General features: G+C 36.7%; 1 long non-coding RNA gene across 1 annotated transcript; it reads right to left on the reverse strand.

Moving 5' to 3' along the window:
* Positions 1–2,175: 2,175 nt before the first annotated feature.
* Positions 2,176–4,735, reverse strand: LOC135226077 (uncharacterized). The gene is made up of 3 exons (XR_010317143.1): positions 4,601–4,735; positions 3,715–3,861; positions 2,176–2,637 (listed from the first exon to the last, which is right to left on the reverse strand). It is a non-coding gene; the product is annotated as an uncharacterized LOC135226077 (long non-coding RNA).
* Between the last annotated feature and the right edge of the window lie 1,888 nt (positions 4,736–6,623).

The raw sequence follows: 6,623 nt of genomic DNA on the forward strand, positions 1-6,623 counted from the left end.
AAAAAAAAAAGTCCTTCGAGACAATGGAAAAAAATAACCACACAAAACCTCCCTTATCATTGAAGACTTAAGATACGGCGACATCAAACGGATACGATGCCCTGACGTAGGCTTTGTGGGTCGAAAACAGCAAACAGCCGAGATAAAGTTACAAAATGACCTTTGATAAAGAAAGAAAGAAAAAAATCGCGTAACACTCCGTGTGGGGTTGAGCAGGAGTCAACTGGTTAGTGAAATCCCTTGCTTACGATAAGACGAACCAACATCCTCAGTAGCCAAGGGAGAGAGAGAGAGAGAGAGAGACATGGCGTAAATAAGAGATAAAGTCTCTTCGGCCTTGAGAGAGAGAGAGAGAGAGAGAGATAAGACGTTGCTTTAGGAATAAAAATGATAACGTACCTAGTGTGCACGAGAGAAATCAGAAATGCATTGCAAACAAGTAAGGAAACGCTCCCGGGGAGAGGGGAGTGTTGGTTAGTGCCGTCAGTGCACCTCACACGGTGCACTTTAGGCATTGCTGGAAGGTCTTTGCAGCCAGCGTCCCTTCGATCCCTAGCTGCAACCCCTCATCACTCCTTTTTGCTACACTTCAGTTCATTTTCTCTCCCTTCCATCACTCTTTCCAACATTTATTTCCTCCTGCTAGGCCTATAAATTCTTTTGGCGTAAATTTTTACGTCCCTGAAGGTCGGGTAACAGTGAGGTTGCCAGCACTGGTCGCTCTGGGACGCCAATTGCGACCGTTAGCCAATATATCGTAAAGGTACTGAGACCGTTAATATCATCATTATGAAATACTTCATCATTCAACTTCCTTGAAATGTGAATCATTGAAACGTGAATACTTACCACCCAGCACACACACACGTGTGTGTGTGTGTGCATTTACATATTTGGCGTGCACATACATACACACCAGTGTGCAGTAAAGGTGCCGTAACTGTCGAACTTCACAGTTGCAGAGTTCCTTTATTACCGTTGAACTGTGGAACGGTCTCTCTGAAGATGTTGTGCAATTAGAACATGAAAAGTTCATGCGGAGATGCAGTGCATTAGTACCATAACACTCTTCTCCTCGTACTTTGAAGATTTTATTTACTATTTTCTTCAATTTCTTTCAAATGAGCACCATGTAGGCATATTCCATATGAATAGGGTTCATCCGAATAATAATAATAATAATAAAAATAATAATAATAATAATAATAATAATAATAATAATAATAATAATAATAATAATAATAATTAACTAAACAACACGAAAAAACCAGCATTACCGAACCTCGCATTAACGTTCATTAACGGACTGGTGCGAGCCCCATTGGTTCCCAAGTACCATCTATTGTTAGTTGTCTTGACGGGCCTGGTTATGACGCATTGCCGCTTACATCAGACAGCTATGGCCCGGTGGAATTTTCATCAATTAAAATACGGGGATTTTTAACTTCAATATATTATACATAAAGGTATAAGCCACGAAGGAAAAATAAACAACGGAGTTTCTTCTGAGTAAAGGACGTTGAACGTCGGAAGATCTTGGAGCAACTTCGTTGTTTATTTTTACTTCGTGGCTTATACCTTTATTTGTGGTTTTATCACGCTCCAAACTTTCGTGATTCAGTTATACATATATATCATAAATTACATTAATCCGGGCGGAGTGGCAGCGTGAAATTGTAAAACTCTACGGGGGAAGCACTACAAGTTTCAGCGGGTTTCATATAATAATAATAATAATAATATTAATATACCTTATTCAAGATTACGGCTGCTTAAAAATACTAAATGCAAGTACATGTAATTTCAGCTTTTAGAGAAGGACGAGAGAGAGAGGAGAGCGGAGGATGATGGGGGGGGGGGGGACGACGAGCATCATTTAGGCTTTTTTGACTTTAAGGACATTTTCTCCACTAGATCTTGACATAAATCTTATAAATTACGTAACTTACCTTCTTTTCAAATAACATTTTCATCTATGTCATTTTGCAAAGTGCATATTTGAATAGTTACCTTTAGTCAGTTATTGAAATCATCTTCCTCAATCGCCCTTGTTTTCTTTTACTTAGAAATAACGAATCTCTCTCTCTCTCTCTCTCTCTCTCTCTCTCTCTCTCTCTCTCAAGGAAAAATATGAGAAATAAGACTGCCTTTAACATATTTCATGTTTTATTCCTTTCTTAATAACAAGAGGAGGACAATCTTTTACCATAAAGTGAATTTCTGAAGTATTAAGTAACTATTAACACTATATAAGTAGGGCTACAGTTAATATGTTGCCTGGTTGAAAAATAAGAATAATGACAAGTGGTTCTGGAGGAAAGATAAAACAAAAGAAGCCTAACGTTAGCTTATTGTAAAACAAAAAGTAAAACATTTAGGTGCCATTAAAAAAAATTATATATACACTCCGTTAAAAAGAAAAACGCATTTATAGGTCTACAGAAGCTGGGGTCTCTTAATCACTCAGTCGAGAACCAGGACTGGTAACATTATCCAAGCACACAAACAGAGTAACGGGCATGCAAAAGCGAGCGTTACCACCAGGAACACCAGGAGGGCTGTGGTGCGAACAACGTACAAAAAGGCAAGAGCAGTTATTGTCAAGGTGAAGAGGCAGACCCGTACGAAACACAAAACCTGAAAGAAAGTAAAACACTCGGTAGTTACAGCATCATCGTTTGCACTCGTACTACTGTTGCTACTACTACTACTACTACTACTACTACTACTACTACTACTACTACTACTACTGCTATTGCTATTAGTTTAGTGCTACTATAGTCGATACGCACATTACCAGCAATTAATTTATTATTATTATTATTATTATTATTATTATTATTATTATTATTATTATTATTATTATTCAAGGAAACTCTAAGCCGCCATATCACCCATATCACTCAACGAGCTGTTATCGATGTGTGTTCGCACTAATATGTTTATCAGCTGAGACATTTATTTTTAATGGAAGGGTTTAGTTGTTATGTAAATGAATAATTGAATTTTACGTGTTGATTAGAGCCCATTTTGTGCTTAATTTGAAAGACAAGGGTTGCTCTACCTTGTGGATCAAGCCTTTTTGGGCATTCTTATCTTGTGTCTTCTATTGGTGTTACATTTACAGACTATAAAACTATCCTCTTACGAAACATAATTCAGTTCAATTCTCAAAAAAAAGAAAAAAGATGACGTGAACATTACCGCTGAGCGAAGTTTGAATAAAAAACAAACTTCTTAATCGCATGGTTGAATAGTTCGCAACTTCAGAAGTTCAGACTTTGCGCAAATGCTTCTCTGTTGAACGGGTTGATATGAGTCTAGCGTCCGTACTGAGTTGTTACCTTATTGGTGCCCTTGGGGGCGTATAAGTATTGCTTTTCCCATTAGGGTTTCAGCTTAGTGTATAATAATAATAATAATAATAATAATAATAATAATATAATATCGGGCGATGTAATGACATAAATGTTCGACGGATATAAAAGCATAATGACAGAACCCAAGGCATACGAAGATGATTAATCAAATAGTAGGGTAGGATTGTCTCATCGTTCACTAGTGCTACTATATACCACTGCTATTGTTATAAATCCGTATATGTTGAATTTTAGAGAATAGTGCTATATGATTGTTACTCTCAACATCGTGTTAAGATACTTTGGAATCAAACACCCCCCCCCCCCTTTTTTTTTCTCTCACACTAATACTTACGCAAGAGAGGCATTTGTTATTAATTCTTTGGTTTCTGTTATTTTCATATCTCACTGCGATCATCTGCTGATTTCCATCGGCAGATTTTATTTCGATCCGCGGCTTATTTCCATCTGCAGGTTCCATTTCGATCTTTACGTCTGCTTTCTGCGAATGAGAAATATATGTAGAGAGAGAGAGAGAGAGAGAGAGAGAGAGAGAGAGAATGTTTCAACCATTTCATGATTTATCATTTAAAAACCAGCATTTTCATCCCAACTCGAAGCATAGTCGACTATGGAAGCCACATAGTTTACGTCAAGTTCAGTCAGCCATACATATCATCATTACGAAATCATCTGTTAGAATTATTTCAAAATTTAAATTGATAAGAGCACTTCGGTCCTAGAATTAACCAAACTAGACCTATGGTTTCTTAAACGAAATACATAACGGTGTATATAGGCCTTTCATCTTCCTGTTTGTTGGAGAAAATTGATGCAAATGATGCTATATTTAATGTAAGATAATTTCCGAATTCAAAATTTAAAAGTTTTTCATTATACATTTCCTTTTAATCCTGATTTGAAGATTTTAAAAAAACCGCTGTAGGCCTAACGGTGTTATTGAAATTGCTTGAAGAAATAATGTGGGGTGATCAACATGAGAAATGAATCGAGGATATCCATAATTTTCCAACCAAATAATTATCAGATGATTCTGAAAGATATATATTAGTTAGGCCTAAAAAGTATAGGCTACGCCATACCATCTATACACGAAGGTTTGAAAATCATTTCCTTTATCACAAGGAGAATCGTTTTCTCGAATATAAACCAACTGATTGATTTGCATAGTTAATCACCTTATAAAAGAGTTAATAACCGAGAAATGATTTTCAACTCACGGCTTGTGCTTCAGCCATTTCAAAGAGCCTCTCTCGTAACGAGTGACCTAAATGATGCCTCGTCGAACACTGACCTGCGATTCGAATTACGTGTCACGGAAAGTCTTCGAAGTGACCTGTTCTGAGTGATGTCACAAACGTAGATAAAAACAAGGTCATCTGGCCGTTAAAATTAATTTTTTCTTCAACATTGGCCCACTGACATCATTTGGTAGCATTTTTTGTTCGAGATATATTTCATCGAGAAGCTTTTGTTTTGAAATGGTCCCCCCCCCCCTTTTTTTTTTTTTTTTTTTTTTTTTTTTTTTTTTGTACTGAGACGACTATAATTTTATACGTTAGAAACCAGGGCATCCGAAATTATCTTTTTATCTGTTATTAACATTATTTGGTACTTTGGAGCTCAAATAACTAAAATAACCTTCACCAGAAACTGCTAGTACTATATCAGTGTGGTGTGAAGGCGGCGTCATATAATTCAATGGGTACGCACTACGAAAGCTTCGAGTAAAATCTTTTCTTTTTGTTGAATTTTAGTTAAATTTAGTTGATAGTTTGTGTTTATTTACCATGTTAATTAACGGGGAAAAAACTTACAATAGGAAAAATGATTTAGTGTGAAATTCCGTTAATTTTTCATTCTTATAGGCCTAGTGATCATTTTTCACACATTCCATTACATACTGCTTTGGTTTGGGAGTAAAGTCACTTAACTCTCTCTCTCTCTCTCTTTAATATTATGTATTAGGCAACTTCCATTGTTCCAGTATTCATTCCAATAACATCCTCTGTTCATCCCGTTGTTACCAACACAATATAATGATTGTGTTCTCTATACTTCATCATTATTACTTTGCTCGAGTTGAATCAATTCACTTAGTCTAGTGGCATCAGTGACGCTGGTAGTTTTAATACCAGATTATTTACACAACTTGACTATTCTTGTAAGCTAGGATAGGGTATTATGAAGTGCCCATAGGTCTACCTGATGACTGCTGAGTCATCAGTAACTCAGTAGCCGTATGCCTGGCTTCACAAGGTTTAACACGTGTGAAGTGGGACGTAGGTTGCTGATTATATTTGTATGTTCGGTCTGTGGGACATTGCAAGGACCCGTCCCTTTAGTTAATACCATGGAAATAGTATTTTAATATGTCCATTGATTTCATTATTATGAATGTTATAAGGGTAATAAATAGGAACTTTGGGTTGGAAATGACAGCACGCCATATTTGTTCTTTGCATAAATTGTTTTGCAACGACAAACATCTGCACCCTTCTTTACCCGACCTATCTGTTTTTGTTCGCGACACGTCAGACATTGCCGCAGCGTCACGATTTTTAGTATCAGGTTTAGTACCACTCTGTTTGCAATGAGTTCTATTTTAGCTGCAACTAAAATGTGGCATAGCTTGCTTAATGCAGTTGTGGAATCGTCTGCCCTCCAGATGGTGAAGGGAGGAGCAGTTCGAACTCATTCCTGCTTACTACTGACATCTTTTGAATTCAGGTCTCTCTCTCTCTCTCTCTCTCTCTCTCTCTCTCTCTCTCTCTCTCTCTCTCTCTCTCTCTCTCTCATTTTGGTTATTTATCACCTTTTCCTTAAACTTGTCGCTATGTCTGCAGGCTAATTTTCAGTAGGAGCCCTATTGGGTTTACTATAGTCCGCTGACTGTTAGGTGTACGACTATTTTTGTCTAATTTTGTGACATGAATTTCCTGTTCTGGTTTTAGGATTAATCCATATGGTTCCCCATAATTGTTGGAATGTTAGAAACACAAATGATATTAATATCCAATCGAAAAATTACATGATTTATTTGTTTGGGTAAGAATTAAAAGTTTTATAGCATTACCTTTATGTAGGTGTTTGTAACAAGCATTCTTCGGTGTCATTTCCCTTGCATGGTAGACCTATAGTTTCACGATATATTGATTTGGACCATAAATTGAAACTTTTCATTGTCTGCGTTGTCTCCATATCGATCAAATATGTAAATACGGCTTTCCAGGAGGTATGAAG

Source organism: Macrobrachium nipponense, chromosome 14, assembly GCF_015104395.2.
Source record: "Macrobrachium nipponense isolate FS-2020 chromosome 14, ASM1510439v2, whole genome shotgun sequence".
In the NCBI taxonomy this organism is placed as follows: domain Eukaryota; kingdom Metazoa; phylum Arthropoda; class Malacostraca; order Decapoda; family Palaemonidae; genus Macrobrachium; species Macrobrachium nipponense.